The following is a 24,643-nucleotide window of genomic DNA, read 5'->3' as shown; positions in this document are numbered from 1 at the left end:
TGAGTGGATGTCATGTGTTTCCTGAATGGTGCCGTCCGGCCTCTTTCACGGCCATTCACTGCACTTGAAAGGGTATAGTGTGTGAATTGTTGGACTGTCACTCCGTAAAGAAGTCTGGCAGACAGCGTTACCATGGAAACAGCAGGAAAAAGACAATTAGCAAAATGGCTCTGATTTTTTTCTACTTCTTTTTCTATTCTGGATTTAGAGAGGACACCCCCCGCCCCCGCCTTTAAAACACACACTCATGCATACACAGAGGCACACTGGAAAAAAAAAACCCAGTATTAAAACTTTTACTTATTAAGTTAAATTCTTTTCCTATGGGCAGCATTAGTGAATTAAAACAAAATCATACTTGTAATATAAAATATTTATAAATGGTTCCCTTGAATTATTAGTCTCCCTCCTCCCAGTGTTTGTTCTCTTCAGAATTTGGAAGAATTCTTTGGCAGTATCCTTAGGTAAAAACTGTTAATGAGGACAGTCTGTGATTTTAACTCTGGCACATTCAATGGGCTTTTAATTACTCCCTCTTGTCAGCACTCCCATGACAGAAACACAATGTGGACCCAAGAGCTTAAACCAAGGAGTTTCTCTGTAGATTTCTCAGCCTTAGTCTGAGTTGAAACCTGACTGAAAGCTGGTCAGGAGTGGCCGTCTATGATTTGAGAGTTACCAGGAGTGTCATGAACAAGTTTGATGGTGTCACTCATGCTCTGACGCAGCTCAATCCAAGCCTTGGCAGACTCATTTAAAAACAAAAAAAACTATAAGTAAGGGAAATGACTACATACTTTAATAATTATAATTATTAAATTGTTATAATTAAGGCAAAATATGAGAGGGGGGGCATTGAACCTGTGTATCAAAAACTCCATTGAAGTAAAACACCCCAAACAAAAAAATGAACTTGAGAGTGAAATATAAAGTTTTCTCACATGTTCTACTTAGAAAAATTCTTCTCTCCCGCTCTGTGGAAGAGCACAGTTCTGCAGAAAGCCCATAGTTAGCAGTGACTTTACGCTTACATTGACCTTGGTGCAGATTTGTAAGTCCAGGATGAAATGATGCAAGTTTATTACTTCATAAAACATTTCTTGTCATCCCTAAAAGCCTAGACAAGCCTCCTGAAATCAGTCTGAAATTTTCCTCAGGAAATAGTGTGTTCACATGCGTGGCAGTCAGAGTAGTTTACTGTCTGTTTTGTTTTGAATTTTTAGATAGGGCCTCACTCTTGAACTCCATGCAATACTAAGTATAACATACAGTATTTACTTAAAAAAGGTCAGGTAAATTTTGCAGGCAAGAAATATATTTTTCATGCTTTAGATTCTGTCTGAATTAAAACAATCATTTAATTCATGACAAATAAAACCCTTAGGTTATACTACAATCAGGCTGAACAGATCATTTTCATTATGAAGTAGCACTAAGTAATATAAAGCTGCAAGGTGTCCTTGATTTGAACATTTCTGTTTTACTTTGAAACAAGGTCTGGTGTACCCCAGGCTGCTTTCAAATTTTCTATGCAATCAAGGTTGATCTTCAACTCTGATACTACTGCCTTCCTGTTTCTCCCGAGTGCTGGGACTGTAGGCATATACCCTATACCCTAGTGTATGAAGTGCTGGGGATGGAACCCAGATCCTTGGGTATTAGAGGCAAACACTCTACAAGATAAGCCCAAGGTCAAGACCTGTTTTCATAGTTTTGTATTTATTTATTTTATCTTACGTGTATGAATATTTTGCATACTTGTGTGTGCATGTGCACACATGTGCTCATGTGTTGATTTAATCATTTAAAATTGGCCTCAGGTTAAGCCGACTATCTAAGCTGTGGCAGCTCTGCCTACCTCAGCCACCATGTTTCTCAGCCTGAGGCCATGTGCGCGCTGCAGCTAGAACCGGCCGGGAGAAACACCAGCCCTGCCACCCATGAGACACCAGTGTGAAAGATGGCTCTGCCAATCTTCCATGTTGTCTCCGAAAGGCTAGGCATTGCCCAGACCATTCCACCATCCATGCTGGCCCAGTAAGAGAATGAGACTCTAATTCTTATAGATTAATCAAAGGCTTTATATGTTTGGTAAAGCTCAATAACAATATGCCCATACAAAGAGAGTTGTTTCCCAATTAGCTAACCTAAATAAAAGTAGTTACCAGCACTGCTCTCCATACCTGCATGGCTTTCCATCCTCCTACATCTCTTCTCTCTCCTCTCTCTCTCCTACTAGCTCCTCCTTTCTTTTTCCTCTTCTGCTCCTTACTCCTCTTCTTCCTCTCCTAACTCCTCCCACATTTAGCTCCTCCTACAATTGTGCACATGCCATGTATGCCCGATGCCTAGGGAGGACAGAGAGGGCATTGGAATCGTAGGAACTGGAGTTATGGATGGTATTGAGTCACTAAGTGGGTGCTGGGAATCAAATCAGGGTCTTCTGGAAGAGCAGCAGGGGCTCCTAAATTCTGAGGTATCTCTACAATCCCTATTTTCATAGTTTCGAAGTGCATTATACATGTTTACTATGAAGTTAAAAGCATTAACATACTGTACACTCTGTCTCTGAGATGTCTGAAAACAACATACAAAATTTTCATGACCAGTGTGGGAAAATAGTTGTCATTTGTCATTCAGGATCTTAAAGAGCTGAGTGATATCAGAGAGTGAAAGATTTGGCTTTTAAAGAAATTGTGATGATATATGTTTCCTTATTGAAACCAGACAGCTGTCAGTCTAGTGGCACATGCCTGTTAGTCCAACACTCTGGAGGTGGAGGTAAGGAGAGGATATGCTCAAGACTAGCCTGGGCTTCACAAGGAGACAGTTTTCTTTCAAAAACTCTCAGGTTGAGGATGAATGTGAGTAGGAAAAGATTTGCTTAGTATTACAAGGTCTCAAGTTTATCTTTACCACTACAAAGCAAACCAATAAGAAAACTATAGAACTTCAGTTCTGTGCCAAATGACTATGAGCAGGCAAACTTTGGAAAGTTTAGCTATGGACTTAAGAGGTTCACTGTGATATCAACTTCATTGACCTATTACAATCATCTAAAAGAAAACGCACTTAATGAGGGACACTCAGCCCTACTGTTCAGTTCAACCCCAGGGTCAAACATCAAGCACAAATTTTAAAATGTCCACACTTAGTAAATGAACCTCCACTGACATGAGCAAGAGTCTAGCCTGTCCTCTGTCCATACATCTTTTAATCTGCTTAATTTCTTGTTCTAAAAATTTAACCCTTAGTAACTTTCCTTTAACATGGTACAGGTTATGATTTTACATATCTTTAAAATTATAACATTATTCTGTGTACATTTTATCTAACCTCCTGTAATTTATGTTGTATTTGTAGTCAGTATAGCTACTCATGAACAGAAGAAATAACTAAAATGAAATGTCAATCTCATTTCCCCTTATATTTTCCTCATTTTCTATTTTAAAGATAATCATACCACACTATATTTTATTATATTGTTTCAATTCTTATTAAGTATATTTATTATATGGTTCTGAGTTCACACAGTCTTTTTATAGAAGCATACAAGTACTTTGAACTTCTATTTCCACTGTTTGCTATCTTCCTTTATTCCCCCTCTCCCATCTGGTTAGTCCTTATTTCATCAGGATTTTTACTTCTACTTCCATGTCATATAACTGTATATGATCCAAGATTCATAAATCAGAGGAAACATGATATTTTACTTTGCCATTGAATTAATTATTTTAACAGGGTAATCTTTGATTGCATCCATTTTCTACAAAGAGTGCAATTCTGTTCTTCTTTGTGGCTAAATAAAATTCCATTGTGTGTATATGCCACATTTTCTTTATCCATTCCTCTGTTGACAGGCTAATTCTGTAACTTACTAGCAGTGACTAGTGCTGTAGTAAGCACAGTGTGCAGGTATTTCTGTTGTGTGCTGACTTAAGAGTTCTTTAGGTAAAATCTCAGGAGCAGCATGGCTGAGTCATAGGGTTTTAGTTTATTGAAGAAACTCCACAGTGACATTTTTAATTGCTGGACTAGAATTCATTCCTACTAACTGCGTACTGGAGTCTTCTTATTCATATCTTCACTAATATTTTGTCGCTCTTCCTGTGATCTTTAGTTGAATGGCTCATTGAATTAGTCAGGATTCTCTAGAGTAGTGCTTTCCAACCTTCCTAATGTTGTGACCCTTTAATAGAGTTTCTCATGTTGTGGCGACTCCCAACCATAAAATTATTTTGTTGCTACTTCGTAACTAATTTTGCTACTGTTGTCAAACGTAAATATCTGAAATGCAGGATATGACACCCCTGTGGGAATCATGAACCACAGGTTGAGAAACACTGCTTAATATATATATGTATATATGTAAATATGTTCATATATATAAGGGAACTATTAGAATGATGGCTTACAGGCTGTGGTATAGCGCGTACAACAATGATTGTCTACTAATGAAAGGTCCAAGACTCCAGTAGTGGCTTAGTTCATGAGGATACATGTCCCAGCTGGTCTTCAGCATACACTAGAATCCTGAAGAAGTAGACTATAATGTAAGTGAAGGAATGGACATGCAAGTGAAAGTGAGAGCAAACAGACAAAGAGCTGGCTTCTTTCTTGCATGTTTTTTATATGCTTCCCATAGAAGGTGTGGCCCAGATTAAAGGTATTTTTTCACCTCAAAGATCCAGATTAGAAGTGAGTCTTCCCACTTCAAATGAGCTAATGAAGAAAAAAAAATCCCTCACAGGGGTGTACAGCCATTTCGGTTTTAGTTAATACCATATGTAGTCAACTTGACAGCTAAGAACAGCCATCACACTGGTCAAGTGTTTTATAAAAGAGAATATAGTTTACACTTTAATGGAATTCCTAGGCTTTGTAAAACTTCTTTTTTTTCATCTTTTTTTTTTGCTTTTTTTTATTGGATATTTTATTTACATTTCATATGTTGTCCCCTTACCCCATCCCCCACCCACCCGGGAACCCCCTATCCCCTTACCCCTCCTCGTTCTTCTCTGTGGATGTAACCCCTACCTACCCCTCGACTCCCACTTTCCCACCCTCAAAATTCCCACCCCCTGGGGTGTCCAGGCTTCATGAGGTCAAGGATCTCATCTTCCACCTATGCCCAGCAGGGCCCTCCACTCTTATGTATTCAGCTGAAGCCCTGGATCCCTCCCTAAGTGCTCCCAGGCTGGTGGGTGCTTCTATGACTCCTGATCTCTTTCTTAGGTTTTCTATTTCCATGGTTGTCTCCCTTTGAGCTTTCTTTATTGTTTCTATTTCCATTTTCAGATCCTGAATGTTTTTGTTTAATTCCTTCTTTGTGTTTTCTTGCATTTCTTTAAGGGATTTCTGTGATTCCTCTTTAAGGGCTTCTATCTGTTTACTTGTACTCTCCTGTATTTCTTTAAGGGAGTTACTTAATTCCTTCTTATAATCTATCATCATCATGAGAAGTGATTTTAATTCTAAATCCTGCTTTTCAGGTGTGATGGGGTGCTCAGGGCTTGATATATTGGGAGAACTGGGTACTGATGATGCCAAGAAACTTTGGTTTCTGTTGCTTATGTTCTTGCGCTTGCCTTTCGCCATCTGGTTAACTCTAGTGTTACCTGTCCTCACTGTGTGAGACTGGAGTCTGTATTTCCAGTTATCTTGCTTGTTGCAGAGCTCCTCAGAGTCCAGATGTCTCTGTAGTCTTATGATCCTAATCTCCTTGGTGTCTGCTGCTCTGAGTGCAGTGGCTCCTCTAGGATGCCTCAGGAGTCAGTATCTCCTCAGGAGCAGACCAATTCTGTGTCCGCTGCTCTGAGTGCAGTGGCTCCTCTAGGATGACTCAGGAGTCAGTATCTCCACAGGACACTAGCAGACCCAACTCTGTGTCTGCCCCAGCCCAAAGGACCAGTCAGGGGAGGAAGGGAAGTGGAATTCTGGAGGGGCGGGGTTTGGGTAGCTGCTGTGTCCTGACTGTCCCTGGCTCCCAGATGTATCTCTGGGGCTTAGGGAGTGAGATGGAGTTCTTACCGGCTGCTCTGAGTGCAGTGGCTCCTCTAGGATGACTCAGGAGTCAGTATCTCCACAGGACAGGAGCAGACCAACTCTGTGTCTGCCTCAGCCCAAAGGACCAGGCAGGGGAGGAAGGGCAAAACTTCTAAATTAAGAAAATCACTTTAAGTAATTTGTCTGTTCAGTAGGTTTTTTTTTTTTAAATAAAAAAAATATTTATAAACCAGAAAGGTGGTTCAGTGGGTAAACACACCTGCCACCAAGCCTGACAAATTTTGAGTTCAGTTCCTAGGGAGTTGTCCTCATATGTCACCCCCTCCAACACACACAAAATTTAAAATGCAATTGAAAATGGAAGTTTTATTACTATTTATTTATAAATATGTTTGTTTATGTGTGTGTGGTCCAGAGGACAGCTTGCAGATGATGTTTTTTTCCTTCTGCTATGTAATTCCTAAGGAAAAATTCAGATTTTCAGGTTTGGAGACTGGTGCCTTTATCCACTACTTGCCTTTTGATGATTTTTTTTTAATCATGGAAAATATAAATTATTTTTCACTGTAAATATATGTTTAGATTTTGTAGGAAAAGTATTTAATCCTATATGCCTGTGTTTCACACACTGCTTTGCCTTTATTTTTATGAGTCTATTTAAATATGAACTAAAATCTACTATCTAGAACTAGCAAGTATTTCCTTAGTCATACTGTCACATGAGGTGACAGCAAGGGCACTAAGCAGTACACTTGGCAGGTCTTCCATCAATACATGTGGCCCTTGGGCACTGACATTATGAGATCTACTTTAGAATCCTGGTCCTACACAGGGTCCTAATACTTTGCTTCTTAACATCCCTCCTTAAATACTTGTTGAAGTGCTTAAGATTTTAAATATGAAACAGTCATAGTGGTGCATGCCATTAGTCTCAGCACTTGGAAGGCAAAGTCAAGTAGATTATGAGTTCGAGGGCAACCTAGTCTACACAATAGATTCCCTCCCAAAAAGGGCTACATGGAGACCCTGTCTAAAAAGACAGAGTATGGTGGAGGGGGAGAGGAATAAAGAGAAACACATAGAAAAAATTTTTAAATGTGTATGTCATTACCTACATAAACATGTAAACATGTGTTATCTTAATAAGTGGATACTGATGACTGAACTGTATTTTTTGTTATGGAAAATGTTGATCATATTTTAGAAGTATTGCTGTTTGCAAGACTTTAATCTTGAGTTTGACAAAAGACATAATGGCTATGCTAACAGAAACTAATTTCATATCACATGTTCCCTGAAATGTTCTTCTGCCATACCTTTAAATTTAGGTGATTATTTACAGTGTGTATAGAACTGGCTGGTGAATATAATTATTCTCATGAACTAAAATTTTTAAAAAATGGTTTCTGTTTTTGCAGGTTCAGCAAACTATGTGGGTCTCAGCTAAAATAATTCACTAGTTAGCATTATCCAGTTCAGCTATTACACCATGTGCATTATTCCTGGGAGTTCAATGAATACCATCCAAAATAGCATTTTTGTCAGTTGTTTCCCATCAATGATCACTTGCAATTTTCAGTAGATACTGCAGTCTGTGCTTTGTATGCCCTCACTACTAACTGATTTTGCATTATTAAATAGTTACAGTTTTACGAACTTATTAATCTTGTTCTTGTACTCATCAGTCTAGTGCTTTTATTCAAATATACTTGTCTTCTGTTTTGATATTTCAGGGTTTTTGATATCGAATTCCACTAAGGGTTCACAGAAGTTCTTCCATCATAGACCATGCCATAACTTTATAACAGATGATGTCTGGACTCAAAGAGAAAGAATAACCTTGTGATGGCCAAAAGAATTTGCTAGAAAGCCACAGGATACAACAAACAGTTATACAAGTAGAAGTCACACCTTTAAAACAGATCACAGAATTTAAAGTCCCTCTCCTACTACATCTGTACTGCTGTGATAAAACACTGAGTAAAACTGACATTGGAGGGAATACAATTATGATGTTTAAGATTTCCAGGCAGGGCTGGAGAGATGGCTCAGTGGTTAAGAGCACTGACTGCACTTCCAGAGGTCCTGAGTTCAAATCCCAGCAACCACATGGTGGTTCACAACCATCTGTAATGAGATCTGATGCCCTCTTCTGGTGTGTCTGAAGACAGCTACAGTGTATTCATATATAATAAATAAATAAATAAATCTTTAAAAAAAAAAGATTTCCAGGCATAATCTATTACTGAGGTCAGTTGTACCAAGAACTCAACAAGAACCAGGAAGCAGGAACTGAAGCAGAGGTCATGGAGGAGTGCTGTTTTATGGCGTGCTCTCCTTGGCTTGTTCCCCTTGTTGATTTATAAGTGAGGACCACCTACCTAGGAGTAGTTTTACTGTCAACCATTAATCAAGAATTTGCCCCATTGGCATGTCTACAGGCAATCTTATAAAATCATTTTCTCAACTGAAGTTCTCTCTCTGAAGCTGATCCTAGTTTGGATCAGGTTGTCAAAACCAACCAACACATTCCCTTTTGTTAAGTGTTTTTCAAATATAATAATTTCAGCAGACCCCTTCTTATTCAGAACGGATGCAGTGGCAGTGGCTTGTTTAATACATTGTTAGAGACAACACATATCCTCTCACATGGTGTTATGTATGTAGCTGTAATCATCCACTCCAATTCCATTCATAATTTCCACATCTATGATTTCTGGCATGTGTACAACCTGACATTGATTTCAGCTGATAGGGAGAAAACTTGAATCAGGACTGTGTATGTGTTTTATCAGCTTTGACTAGACTTGCCTCCTTCTCCGGCAATAATCATGAGCTCTCTGGTTATGAAACTCCATCCTTAACTGGTGAAAGTACTAGCTCCACTTATAACTCTCACCCTAACTACATGGCCTGTGGTCATCCAAGTAATACCTGATTCTTCTCTAGTCTGTTTCTGTTGGCTTCAGTTGACTGCATTCCCTATTTTCTGACCTTGCCCTGATTTCCTGGGCTCCCAGAGTTCTCATAAGTTTACTGGGAAAACATTGTTGGTCCACAGTGGGCTAATGTGTGAGACTGATAACCTACCCTCAGCCATTTTTCATTCATAGTTACAGCATCAGGGTTCTGAAGAGCTTCCTCATGCACACAAGGGAAAACATCAAATTAAACATTTGTTTTGTTGCTGATACAGGATTATTTCATCCCAAAGTCTGTCTTTCCATGACACTGAGTATTGTGGTGAGAATGAGGAATGTTTCTCACAGGTTTACATGTGTGAATACTTGACCTCCAACTGGTGATCATTTTTTAAGAGGTCATGGAACCATTAGGAGGGAGAACCTACCTGGAGAAAGTAAATCATTGAGTCAGGCATTGAGGTTTCATAGCTTGGTACAATTTCCAGTCTATTCTACTTCCTGACTGTGAATGCAATATGGCCAGTTGCCTTAAGCTTCTCTGTTCATTTCTTTATTGCCATGAACTTTGAGCCCAGATGAACCTTTCCTCCCCCTCCTCAAATTGCTTCTTGTCAGATTTTTAGTCACAACAATGAAAAAAACAACCAACCTATTGTAGCATGGATAATTTTACTTTGAGCAATCCAACAGAGGCTTACATTTTGGGTGTCATGACACTGAAGTAATTGCCTTTCCCATGGAAGAATATCTCACTGAAAATTGGAGGAGAAATACAGGAAACAAGTTTTGTAATGGAGGCTCCCACTCTCTGAAGTTTCTGGAATTCAGAAGTCGATAAAGTCTGAGAAATAAGATATTGTATCCAACTATTATGAATAGATTTTTTTATTTGCCTGGTAATGATAGTTTTATTAAGATAAATCAACAAATAATCATAATAATGGTCTTCTGTTGAAACATAGATTTTAAGTATATAACTTTTTATCTGTGTTTGGATTTGAACTTAGCCCTTATGTAGGATTAAAAAACAAAAACATTCTAATACTAAGCTCCATTCCTAGTTCTCAAGAAAAAAAAAAAAGAAACAAGTTTATAAATTAAAAAAAAAGAGTGGTTTTTGGAACCTAATAAGACAGAATTCAAATTACTTTACAAGTGTATAAGACCAAATATGATATAACTCCTAAGGACTTCTGCTGCAAAAGCTAACTCAGAGGATAAGAAACATGAAAAAAGTCAAAGAGTACGTGATTTAGCTTTATATAACCAAGTTGATGGTGTTTTCTATACTTATATACTTAATGAAGTACTGCATTGTCATGGTGGCTTTTTGCTCAGTTTATTTTATGTCTATGAGAACTCAAGATGAGAATGCACAGGATATGGACAGGTACAGAAGGTCAGGTGTGCACAAAATCTGAATTGCTCCCTAGTTCAATTTGCAAGCATAAATTTAAAATACCAGGATACAAAGACCCAAAATCCAGGAGTACTCTTATTAAGGTCAAGTATAATGCCATGGCATTAGCAGTGTGATTATTCATACTTCTTAAAAGCTATCTTTACTGGAACATATGTCACTGTACCCCATGTGTGCAGCTTATTTTATGGTGCAGCAGGTATACCTGGGGTGTGACAAGAGCATAGAATTTGTATTCTCCAAGTAACTTCAAGATGAAGACATTATTATTCAAAAAACAATATACCTAGAACCACTGCCTTTAAATCCCACCCAATTCTCCCCTGGATTACAATTAACTACTTCTTGCTTAGCAGTCCAAGGTTAAAGCCAATCCTAATGAACAAATCTTTCCTAGGACTTACTCGATGGTTCAGTGGTTAAAGATGTTTGCCATTAAGCCCGATTGATGACCTGAATTTGATTCCTAGGGACCCCAAAGGAAAAGGAAATTGGCTCCCACAATTTGTCTTATGATCACTTCATAGGTATACAGAAACACACACACACACACACACACACACACACACACACACACAAATGTAATTTTACGAAGAAAGAAAACTCCTTCCAACAACATTACTTCAGGTTACCACAGTGCTTAGGGCTACACAAACAATCCTTTTGGATTTAATTTCAATTTATAATTTTTCCTGATTTCTAACTTTACATACATCATAAGATTGTTAGAAAATTAAAAATTAAATTTTGCTTTTCTGCTGGGACAGACTGCTAACTAGTCTGCTCCCCTGAAGATACCGTATCCTGTGGCATCTGAGAAGATCCACTGCACTCAGAGCATTTGGTAAGAACTCTCCCAAAGTTCCACAGCTGCTGCTGGGAGCCCAGTGGACTTGGGACCCACCTCCTCAAACCCCTGCTGACCAAATACCACTCTCCTTCCACCCTGTCCTTTCTGCCGCTGCCTCCTCCTCAGCTGTCCCAGGAGTCTTGGGCTCGTGGCTGCTGTTGCCATCTGTTCCTGCCTCTCAGGAGCTTCATCTGCCTGTTCAGGCCACACTTACCATCCATTCCCCCCCCCCACACCTCCCCGTGCTGCCTCTGAGCCCACAGTGTTCACACACAGGCTGACATGAGCCTGCACCATGTACTCAGAGCAGCAGGTAAGAAACCCTCCCCCAAACCCTACATTCCAGAGCTGCAGCTGGGAGCCTGGGACACTCAGGACCTATCACCCACCCACTCCCGACCTCCAGAAAACCACTCCCCTTCTGCCCCTCTCTTGGTCCATTTTGCTGAGGCAGACTAGCTGATCTGCTCCTGTGAAGACACCATATCCTGACCCATCCTAGAGGAACCACTGTATTCAGAGCAGCAGAGAATCTATTGCAATCAGAGCAGTCGAGGAAGCTGGATTCCAAGGAGCTCTAACATGCTCAGAATCATAGCTCTGCACCTGAGCCTACAACAACCAGAGGAAGCTGGGCTCCCAGGAGTTCTAACACACCCAGGATCATAGAATTTCAGGATCACAGAGGAATCCTGAGTCCCAGTAGCTCTTCTACCCAGGTGCTAAAGATCACAGGATCACAGAGATAACTGGACTCAGAGGAGTTCTTACAAAACCAAGATAACAGGAGAGACAGGTTCCAGTTAGAGACAGTGAGTGCAGGTAGCACTAGAGATAACCAGATGATGAAAGGCAAGCACAAGAACATAAGCAACAGAAACCAAGGTTACCTGGCCTCATTAGAACCCAGTTCTCCCATCATATCAAGACCTGGACATCCCATCTCACCAGAAAAGCAGGATTCAGATTTAAAATCACTTCTCATGATGATGATAGAGGATTTTAAGAAGGATGTAAATAACTTGCTTAAAGAAACACAGGAGAACACAGATAAACAGGTAGAAGCCCTTAAAGAGGAAACACAAAAATTCCTTAAAGAATTGGAAAAAATGCAACGAAACAGGTGCAGGAATTAAACAAAACCATCCAGGATCTAAAAATGGAAGTAGAAACAATAAAGAAATCTCAAAGGGAGACTGCCCTGGAGGTAGAAAACCTAGGAAAGAGATCAGGAGTCATAGACACAAGCATCACCAACAGAATACAAGAGATAGAAGAGAGAATCTCATGTGCAGAAGATACCATGGAAAACATTGACACAACTGCTACAGAAAATTCAAAATTAAAAAAGCTACTAACTCAAAACATCCAGGAAATCTAGGACACAATGAGAAGACCAAACCTAAGGATAATAGGTATAGATAAGAGTGAAGATTCCCAACTCAAAGGGCCAGTTATCTTCAACCAAATTATAGAAGAAAAATTTCCTACCCTAAAGAAAGAAATGCCCATGAACATACAAGAAGCCAATAGAACTCCAAATAGACTAGACCAGAAAAGAAATTCTTCCTGGAAGTCCTAGCTAGAGCAATTAGACAATAAAAGGATGACAAAGGGATACAAATAGGAAAGGAAGAAGTCAAAATATCACTATTTGCAGATGATATGTTAGTATACTTAAGTGACCCCATAACTTCCACTAGAGAACTCCGAAACCTGATAAACAACTTCAGCAAAGTGGCTGGATATAAAACTAATTCAAACAAATCAGTAGCCTTCCTCTACTCGAAGGATAAACAGGCTGGGAAGGAAATTAGGGAGTTGACACCCTTCACAATAGTCACAAATAATATAAAATACCTTGGTGTGAATCTAACCAAGCAAGTGAAAGATCTATATGACAATAACTTCAAGTCTCTGAAGAAAGAAGTTGAAGAAGATCTCAGAAGATGGAGAGATCTCAGAGGCTCATGGATTGGAAGGATTAATATAGTAAGAATGACCATCTTGCCAAAAGCAATCTACAGATTGAATGCAATCTTCATCAAAATTCCAAATCAATTCTTCATAGAGATAGAAAGAGCAATTTGCAAATTCATTTGGAATAACTAAAAACCCAGGATAGTCAAAACTATTCTCAAAAATAAAAGAACTTCTGGGGGAATCACCATCCCTGACCTGAAACTGTACTACAGAGCAATAGTGATAAAAACTGTATGGTATTGGTACAGAGACAGGCAGGAAGATGAGTGGAATAGAATTGAAGACCTAGAAATGAACCCACATACCCATGGTCACTTGATCTTTGACAAAGGAGCTAATACTGTCCAGTGGAAAAAGGACAGCATTTTCAACAAATGGTGCTGGTCCAGCTGAAGGTCAGCATGTAGAAGAATGCAAATAGATCCATTCTTATCTCCTTGTACAAAGCTCAAGTACAAGTGGATCAAGGACCTCCACATGAAGCCAGATACACTGAAACTAATAGAAGAGAAGGTGGGGAAGAGCCTTGAATACTTGGGCACAGTGGAAGAGTTCCTGAGCAGTACACCAATGGCTTACACAAATTGACAAATGGGACCTCATAAAGTTGCAAAGCTTCTGTAAAGCAAAGGACACTGTCAAGAGGATATAATGGCAACCAGCAGGTTGGAAAAAGATCGTTACCAATCCTACATCCAATGGAAGGCTAATATCCAATATATACAAAGAACTCAAGAAGTTAGACTCCAGACAACCAAATAACCCTATTAAAAATGGGGTACAGTGCTAAACAAAGAATTCTCAAATGAGTAAACTCGAATGGCTGAGAAGCACCTAAAGAAATGTTCAACATCGTTAGTCATCAGGGAAATGCAAATCAAAACAACCGTGAGATTATTTATATGTATATATATATGCACACATATCTCCCCAGTTATTCCACCACACACCAGTCAGAATGGTTAAGATCAAAAACTCAGGTGATAGCAGATGCTGGTGAGGATGTGGAGAAACAGGAACACTGCTCCATTGTTGGTGGGATTGCAATCTGATACAACCACTCTATCAATCATTCTGGGAGTTCCTCAGAAAATTGGACACAGTGTTACCTGAGGACCCAGCTATACCTCTCCTGGGAATATACCCAGAAGATGCTCCAGTATCTAACAAGGACACACGCTCCAGTATGTTCATAGAACCTTATTTATAGTAACCAGAAGCTAGAAAGGACCTAGATGTCTTTCAACATAGGAATGGATGCAGAAAATGTGATACATTTACACAATGGGGTATTACTCAGCTATTAAAAACAATGACTTCATGAAATTCTTAGCCAAATGTGTGGAACTAGAAAATATCATCCTGAGTGAGGTTACGCAATTACTAAAGAACACACATGGTATGCACTCACCGATAAGTGGATAGTAGCCTAAAAGCTCCCAATGCCCAAGATTCAACTCACAGACCACATGAAGCTCAAGAAGGAAGACCAAAGTGTGGGTGTTTTGCTCCCTCTTAGAAGGAGTAACAAAATTCTCATGGGAGCAAATATGAAGACAAAACATGGGACAGAAACTGAAGGAGGGACCATCGAGAGATTGTTTTTCCTGGGTATTCATCCCATGTGGAGTCACCAAAGGTAGACGCTGATGTGGATGCCAGGAAGTGCATGCTGACAGGAGCCTGATATAGCTGTCTCCTTAGAGGTCTGCCAGAGCCTGACATATACAGAAGCAGATACTCACAGTTAACCATTAAACTGATCACTAGATTCCCAATGGAGGAATTAGAGAGAAGACTGAAGGAGCTGAAAGGGTTTGCGGCCCCATGGGAAGAACAAGAATACCAGCCAACCAGAGCTCCCAGAGTCTAAACCACCAGCCAGGGAGCACATAGGGAGGGACTCATGGCTCCAGCTGTATATGTAGGGGAGGATGGCCCTATCGGGCATAGGTGGGAGAGGAGGTCCTTGCTTCCATGAAGGCTAGATGCCCCAGTATAGGGGAATTTGAGGGCGGGGAGGTGGGAGTGGGTGGGTGAGTAGGGAAACATCCTCATAGAAGCAGCATGAAGGCTGATTGGATAGGGGGTTTCTCGGTGGGGGAGAAGTAGAGAAAGGGGATAACATCTGAAATTTAGGTTATATCCAATAAAAAATTAATTAAAAAAAAAACTCTTGCAAACCGAATTCAAGAACACATCAAAACCATCATTCGTCATGATCAATTAGGCTTCATCACAGGGATATAAGGTTGGTTCAATATATAAAAATCCATTAGCATAACCCACTATATAAACCAAATCAAAGAAAAAACACACAATCATCTCCTTAGAGGCAGAAAGAAATTAGATAAAATACAGCACCCCTTTGTGTCAAAAGAATTGAAGAGATCAGGAATTCAAGGCCCATATCTAAATATAATAAAAGCAATTGCTGTAAGCCAAAAGCCAATATCAAATTAAATGGAGAGACACTTGAAGCAATTTCACTAAAATCCGGGACAAGACAAGGCTGCCCACTCTCCTCATATCTATTCAATATAGTACTCAAAGTGCTAGCTAGAAAAATAGGAAAATAAAAAGAGATCAAGGAGATACAATTTAGCAAAGAAGAAATAAAAGTTTCACTATTTGCAGATGATATAGTAGTATACTTAAGTAACCCCAAAAATTCTACCAGAGAACTCCTAAACCTGAGAAACAACTTCAGCAAAGTGGCTGAATACAAAATTAACTCAAACAAGTCAGTAGCCTTCATTTATACAAATGATAAAAAGGCTGAGAAAGAAATTAGGGAAACAATTCCCTTTACAATAGCCACAAATAATATAAAATATCTTGTGGTAACTCTAAACAAGGAACAGACCTGTATGATAATAACTTCAAGTCTCTCAAGAAAGAAATCAAAGAAGATCTCAGAAAATGGAGAGATCTCCCATACTCACAGATTGGCAGAATTAATATAGTAAAAACGGCCATCCTACATAAAGCAATGTACAGATTCAATGCAATCCCCAACAAAATCCTAGCATAATTCTTCAAAGACATGGAAAGTGTAGTTTTCAAATTCATCTGGAAAGACAAAAAACCCAGAATAGTGAAAACAATTCATAACAATAAAACAACGTTTTCCCCTGTCTGTATGTAGAAAAATGAAAATAGACTCATATTTGTCACCTTGCACAAAGCTCAAGTCCAAGTGTATCAAGGACCTCGACATAAAACCGGATCCACTGAGTCTAATAAAAGAGAAAGTGGGAAGGAGCCTTGAACTCATTAGCACAGAGGCAAATTTCCTAAACAGAACTCCAGTGGCTCAGGTTCTAAGATCAAGAATTGATAAATGGAACCTTATAAAAACAGATAAAGCTTCTGTAAGGCAAAGGACATGGTCAATAAGACAAATAAGCAACCTACAGATTGGGAAAAAAATCTTCACTAACTGCACATCTGATAGAGGGCTAATATCCAAAATATATAAGAACTCAAGTAGCTAACCACCAAAAAACCAAACAACACAATCAAAAAATGAGGTATAGAACTAAACAGAGAATTCACAACAGAGGAATCTCAAATGGCTGAGAACCACCAAAAGAAATGTTCAAAGTCCTTAGTGATTAGAGGAATGCAAATCAAAATGACCCTGAGATTTCTCCTAACATCAATCAGAATGGCTAATATAAAAAACTTAGGTGACAACACATGTTGACAAGGAAGTGGAGGAAGAGGAACACTCCTCCATTGCTGGTGGGATTGCAAACTAGTACAATCACTCAGGAAATCAATATGAAGATTCCTCAGAAAATTTCAAATAGATCTACCTTAAGACCCAGCAACATTACCCTTGGGAATATACCCCCAAAACGCTCCACCATCCCACAGGGGTATGTGTTCCACTATTTTCAAAGTGGCCTTGTTTGTGATAGCCAGAACCTGGAAACAACCCAGATGTCCCATGATGGAAGAATGGATACAGAAAATGTGATTCATTTACACAATGGAATACTAATCAGCTATGAAGAATGAGGTCATCCTGAGTTTTACAGGCAAATGGATGGAACTAGAAAATATCATCCTGAGTGAGGTAACTCAGACCCAAAAAGGACATACATGGTATGTACTCACTAATAAGTAGATATTAGCCAAAAAAAAAAAAAGTACAAAATACCCAAGATACAGTCCATAGACCAAAAAGGTCAATAAGCTGAAGGGCCCAAGTGAGGATGCCCCAGTCTCACTTGGGAGGGAGAAAAAACCAATCACAAGAGGGGGAGGGAGGGAGAGGCCTGAGAGGGAAAGGCAATTGAGTGGGAAGAAGAGGTGAATATGATCTAGTATCATTTCTCCCATTTAGGTGGGCGAAAAGGACTGAAGCCCTGAGGGCCAGCAGAAAGAATGGAGACAGGCAACTTCCAGATGTAGGAGGTTCGGGGCAGAATGTACCAGAGACCTGGGAGCTGAGAGACTCTCAGGACTCAAAGGGAGGGACCTTAGATGAAATGCCCTACAGTGGGGAGAGGAAACTTGCAGAGCCCACCTCCAGCAGAAAGACAGGGCATCGAATGAGGCATGGGGGTTGCCATTTCACAATCAAAACTCTGACCCATAATTGTTCCTGTCTGAAAGAATTGAAGGGATGGAAATGGGGAGGAGCCTGAGGAAAAGAAGGACCAGCAACCGGCCCAAAGTGGGATCCAGCTCAAGAGGAAGCATCAACGCCTGACACTATTACTGAAACTATGGAGTGCTCAAAAAAAGGGACCTATCATGACTGCCCTCTGAAAGGCCCAACAAGCAGCTGAAAGAGTCAGATGCAGATATCTGCACCCAACTAATGGACAGAAACCTCTGACCATTGTGGTTGAATTAGGGAAAAACTAGAAGAAGCTGAGGAGGAGGGTGACCAGCAGTGTCAAGTAACCTGGACCCCGAGGTGTCTCAGACACTGGACCACCAACCAGGCAGCATACACCAGCTGATATGAGACCCCCGCCCCAACACATATACAGCAGAGGACTGCAAGTCTAGGTTCAGTCAGCGAAGATGCACCTAACTCTCAAGAGACTGGAGGCCCCAGAGTGTTTAGTGGTCTGGTGGGGTGGGGGCCTGGGAGATGGGGACATCCTTGTGGAGACAGGGGTTCAGGGAGAAGGTATGGGATATGGAACAGTTGGAGGGTGGACCAGGAGGGGAATAAAATCTGGAGTGTAAAAAAAAGATTTAATAAAAAGAAGGAATAGAAAAAAATTAAATCTCTGGTTCAATGTGGCAGAAAGTCCATCAAATAGTAGTGTAACATCCCCAGCTATGAAGTTTGGCCGTGCATCTTGGAAAGACTTTGTTTTCTTCTAAGACCTGGTTTCTCATGTCAAGGGTTTAATTGTCCTACACAGTTGCTGTAAAGTAGGACATGGTGGAAGCTTGGCAAGTAGATTGTACATGTTCAGAGGTGGAGTAGGGCTTTGGTTGTTATAACAAGTTAGCTACTTTATTTTTCATCATCATTAAGAAGTAGGTAGCATGATTCCTCTAAAGACCTAGGCCTTATTGCAGTTTGTGTGAGGTCACAGGAATCTATTTGATTTACATTTCACTGGATAAAATAACTGTCTCTTGTGTTCTCATTCTAGAAAGCTTCTGGAGAAAGACTTTTCAACAGTCCCTTCAGAAAAAGAATAAAAAATACATAATGTAATTACGGGATACGTTATCACATATCAGAATGACTGAGTTTTAAAAGAAATTCAAAGCAAGAATTCATGAGACCATGCATCTAAAGAATTTTTAAAATATAAATAACTTGTTTTGCCTTTATATATACAGACAAAAATGATTGGTGATATTACAAAAATTGGTATTTTAGATTTAGTAGTTAAGAAGGGTTAGAGGCAGCAGGGCTAATGGATTCTAAGACGTAAATGAAGTATATATGACAACCGCTGTTTGTTTACAATACTTCCCTTGGCCTTTTCTCTCTAATTAGTGGATGGTCATTAACTTTCTATTCTGTGGAATTTATTTGCACTTGTTTCTACTTTCATGTATACCCATCATTTTCTTTAAAAAATGAAAAGTAGAAATAGACACAAAAGAGCACAACAATGGAAGTCAGACATTTGACATATTGACGTTAAGTGCAATCAGTCAAGCACTCGGGGATCAGCTTAGCAGATGATCCAGGTGTCTGTTCCTTGCCTGGGACAAACTCAAGAACTTCAAGTTTTCTTGACCATTTTGCACATGGCACCAATTCCTCATGTTGTTTTATAGTTTCTATTTTAACTTGTTTTGGAAATATAGAATGAAACATTTTTAACATTTTTCCACGTTACAGTTTCTTAGAGGAGAGTTTTCCAGCCATGCTTGATTTAATAATGGCTTGTACTATTTTAATAATGCCATCAGAGGCCAGGATACATTATTTGTAAATACACTTTGCCAAACTTTCCAAAGAATAGTTTTCTGTCTAGAGAAATGTTAGGAAGGTGGATTCCCATTCCATATTTTCACTATAAAAGTGAAAGTCAACAAATGGCTTTTGACCAGCACTATTGTTTGCTCCGGACTAATGCTCTTCCATCTTTTGCAGGCTATTTCAAATGTCCTCTCTTTGTTCTCAGATTCCACTGCAATGCACATTATATTTCATCTCTCTTTTTTCTGAAGCTCTTATTGACTGATGGATCCTTGTTGATGACTTTGAGGCTGTCATGGAAACTGGTCAGAAAATTTGAGAAATGGCCTTCTGTTCACTGAGTTGGCCATTTCCTCTGGTTTAAATTTAGGTCTGGGCTTAAAGTGAGAAGAGATCTTATGTCACTCAGTACTTCACATCAAGGCATATTCTCATCAGCATGACTTCCCTTACTCCTTAGCTGACATAGGGTTTACCAGGCTTCCTCACTGTGGACTCATGTTGTTTATGCATATGCTTTGATGAGAGGTCACTGTGCACAGCTGACATCTATGGAGTGGAAGCTTATAGGCTTCACCCTCTGAGGACCAAATGACCACATAAATCATTTAGAATTCTCCTGCATGGGATATGGTACCTTCTCTAAATTGCTATTCATAAAGTTTTACATCAATGTTGACTAGGGATGTTTTGTTCCACCATGGGTTCCAATTGCATACTATGTACCTAATTTATTTGTGTGTTCTCTCTGATCTAGCCTTGGACACAGTGAGACATCTGATGTGTACTTTCTTCTTTTTTCATCACCTCCTCTCTTTTACTTCATTCTTTCTGTCCTTCATTTTCTCACCACTGTGTTCTTTATATTTTTCATACTTTCTGACACAACATACTTAAGGCTAGTCATGCATTATTCATGTTCTGTTTCCAGAAGCATTAGAAACCTAGAGTTATGGCTGAATATACTCATATTTAACTGGGTCTCATTGATGTTCAGTCTCCTCTGCTTACAGAACTAGGAAATAGATGTATGCTTACACTAAACTGTGTATAGACACATACCTATGAAATACATCTTACTCCCATTTTCTTCAATAAAGGCTTTTCATATATTTGGACAGATAGATTGTCATTCAGTAATCTATCCAGGATCACCAGACCACTTCAATATATTTTGTGGTTATCTTTAAATTGTTCATATATTAACATGGAGATTCTATGCTGTCAATTTTTTTTTGGCTTGTGATGAATATGTGCCTTCTTTAATTAAAGGATTCAGAATATTTTCAGTGACTCAAAGTTGCTCTCTTTTCCCCTGGTAGGCTCCCTCACACAACCCCTTAACAGATCATTTGCTTTCATATTTAAACAACATTCTGTATTTTGTTACATGGAAGAACAACAGGCTTTTAAATGCATGTATCTATGGTAGGAGGTCTGGTTTTAGACAACCATGTAGAAAGCTCCTGTGCACATGTATGTACAGGTTTTGATGTAGACACAACTTTAGAAATAATATGAAAGAACTAATTTGTGAGAAACTGGCACTTCATCTTCCAAAGTGGCAAGGCGTGGGGACATTGTGCAGACAGTGATAGGAAAAGGTAGTCAGAGATCATCTTAAGTGAAGAGCTATGCAAAGACCCTGCAGACTCACAGCCTTTTTTTCTGCTTCTGCCACATACAGGCTCGCAGAATAGTTATAGAGAAAACCCAAATCCTTGACTCTATTGGTCTCCTACCCATCCTAGCCTGAGGGGAGGAAAGTGGGGGGCAGTGGATGAGTGGGCTTGTTAGAGTCTCCTCTAAAATAAGCTTTAGAGAACACCTATATGGGAAACATCTTGAACCTGGCCTCTGTAGAGGAACACTAAAAATATTTACAGAAACACCAGGGAAACTTGAGAAGCTGATTGAGTATTGAAAGGGCACCTGAAATGGAGAAAACTTCAGCTGGTATGAATTAACCAAACAGATTTTGTTATAAGAGAATTCAAGGAAAAACAGCTGGATAAATATCACACCTATTCAATAAGAGCTGCTGGTTCTAGGAGTTACCTATCAAACCAACCCACAGTCACTCACTTTTCTTAACTTGGCAGCATACTGCTTAGTTCAATCCTAGACTGCACAAAGTTACTTAACTCTTGGGTCCTTTGGTAGTAGAAAAATACAAAAAAAGATGTGTATTGAACAACAACAACAACAACAACAACAACAACAAAGATGTGTATTGGGCTGTCCTTGAGTACCTGTATGCACGATTGTGAGAGGTCATTATGTTAACGTTACAATTTCAGTTTTTTTTTATGTATCTAGTAGTTCTTATTCAATAACCACAAGCACATGCAACAAGGAGGATTTTTTCTTTTACATTTTTAAATGGTAAAACATTTCTAATAATTGTATCATTGTAACTATTCAATATCTATAGTTCAAGAGCAATAACTGCATTGAAATATTATGCAGCCATTCTACCCATTTTTAGAACCTTTCACTTTCCAAGACAGAAACTCTATACTGTTTAACAACTTCTTATCATATCTCTCCTTACCGTATCTTATCATTCAGCTTCTTCCTGCAACTTTTGTCTAAGCTAGGTACTTCTTTTAAAAATATATCTCCTTACTATTGCATGTGTACAGGTGGTTTTCCTGCACATATGTCTGTGTACCACACGCATGCAGTGCCCTTAACTTTCAGAAGAGGGCGCTGGAGAGGTGGGAGCTGCCATGTGAGTGCTGAGATTTGAAACCTTGTCTTCTTGAAACGCAAAGCCTGTTCTTAAATATTGAGCTTTTGCTCCTGCCCCTTATCAGTACTTCTTATGATCTCTATGTTTGAAATAAATGCCTGGCTTATCTTCCTTTAGTGCAACATTTTCACAGTTAACCTACTCTGTAGCATGGGACAGAACTGCATTCACTTTTAGGGCTCAATTCAGTCGCCATTTGTTTTCCCTTTTTCTCTTGATAGACACTCAGCTGCCTTTTCACTTTGGCTCTTATGAATCATGCTGTTTGAACATGAGTGTGAAGTGTCTGAGTTTCTGTGCGCTATTCTCTGGTTTTAACTCCTGCTGAATCATGTAGCCAAGACACAGCCCTTGAGAAGCTGCCAACCAGTTACTCCTGCAGCGACACCACACTGCATTCCTAATAACAAGGCACAATAACCTAGTGTTCTCAAAATCCTCACCCACAATTATTATTTCCTGAAATTATTTTAAATTTTTTCCTGATTAATCCAAAGGCACATAAAATAAGAATTAGAGTAGTCAGGGATTTTCTTTGGACTTATATTTGGTTTGGTCTTAATATGCATCATGCATATTTGTAGGACATATTCATAATAGCATATAATGCACAGACATTGGCTAATGGTGTTGGACTACATTTCATATAGCTATTAGTCACATCTCAGGGAAATGTTCCTGTTCTCTGGGTATTTTCTAAACTGGGTTGTTGAATTTCTGTTGTTCTTCAGTTATAGGAATTCCAAGTCTATTCTAGATGCAAATTTTTCATGAGGTACAAACGGCTTTCCTCACTGTGTTGATGAGGAGTGTTATTCTCTTGATATTTTTTTAATAGACACGGATTCTTAACTTTTAAAAAGCCTAGATAATTGTCTCTATCATTCTCTGTGTTTTGTTGGAGGTGGTGATGGAGGTGGTAATGGTGGTTTGTGATTATCAACGTCTAGTTTTAAAAACTTCCCTATTTCCTTCTAAAGCATCAGCTCTAATTTTGAACCTGATTATTTTGAGTTAATTTTTGCCTGGTGCAATATAGACCATTTTATATTTGAAAGAAAGTTTTCCTAGTAAGTTAAAAAATATGTTCACTGTTTTTATATTTTCATACTTTGTTCTGGGGTTTGCAAAAGCTCTCTATTCTGGTGAGGTTTGGGCCATTGCTATAAGTTGATTAGCATGGGAGGGCATGTGGATTCCACACATGTGCAGCAGCCTTATGGTTCTTCCTGGTTCCTTCTGTCTCCAGGAGTAGAACTATGTGTGTGTTTTATCATTCGGGGATTTCTTTGGGGACCTTCTCCTTGCAGTATGGAGGATAACCTGTAAAGAAGCTGACAGTTACAACTGTTCTGCACAGTGACTGAGCCTTTGTGTCCTATGATGGAATTAGTGGCCAGCTTCCTGCAAGGCTTTAGTTTTACAACGGAAGCCCTCTGGGAACAGCATCATAGCAGCTGAGGTATCTTGATATGTGTTGTTGGTTTCCAAGATATTTTGGTCACCAAGGAAACTGGAAGGTGGTATCTGTTCTTCTGCAAGAGGCAGGAAAGCCACAACTATATCATTCTTAGAAAAACTAACTTGAAAGCATCACTCTCACAAAAGTTAGTAATGTTAATTCTTCAGAATAAGTCACAATGTAAACAAAAACAAATAACCCTAATTAAACAAGACATGACATCAAGTCAATTTCTCATTTAAGAATGTCTTCCCTGTTAAAAAAAAGGAGCATATATTCAGAGGAAGAAAAACATGCCAAGAGTAGACACACTAATATGAGGCTTATACTAAACTAAACACAAAGAACAACAAAAGAGTGATGAATGGCCGGGTCTTTGAGGAAAATAAATTGATAATATACTACACTATCAGTACTGTGTGTGTATAGCATATGTCCCTATGCACACAAGTATATGTGTATGTGAATGCCTATGTATTTATACTGAAAGCCTGGAGAAGTACTTTAGATGTCTTCATCACTCCATAGTATTGTCTCTAGGCAAGGTCTCTCCCTGAACTGTAAGCTTGTTGTTTTGTCTAGGCTGACTGACCAGTGAGCTTCCATAGCTCCTCTGTCTCCATATCCCAATGGTCGTGTTGCAGGCAGGTATAACCATTCCTGAATCTTTACTTGTGTACATGTGATTGACACTGACACTCGCATGTGTATACAGTAAATGCCAAGCTGTCTCTCATACGATGTTATTACAATATTGAAAATATTATTTGGCATTTGCTCATATAAAAGTTGTTAATCCTTTTGTGCACTATTTGGGTCTTTCAATGA

This window comes from Grammomys surdaster, unplaced genomic scaffold (assembly GCF_004785775.1).
Source record: "Grammomys surdaster isolate TR1022 unplaced genomic scaffold, NIH_TR_1.0 140, whole genome shotgun sequence".
Classification (NCBI taxonomy): Eukaryota; Metazoa; Chordata; class Mammalia; order Rodentia; family Muridae; genus Grammomys; species Grammomys surdaster.
Note: the sequence above shows the minus strand (reverse complement) of the source record.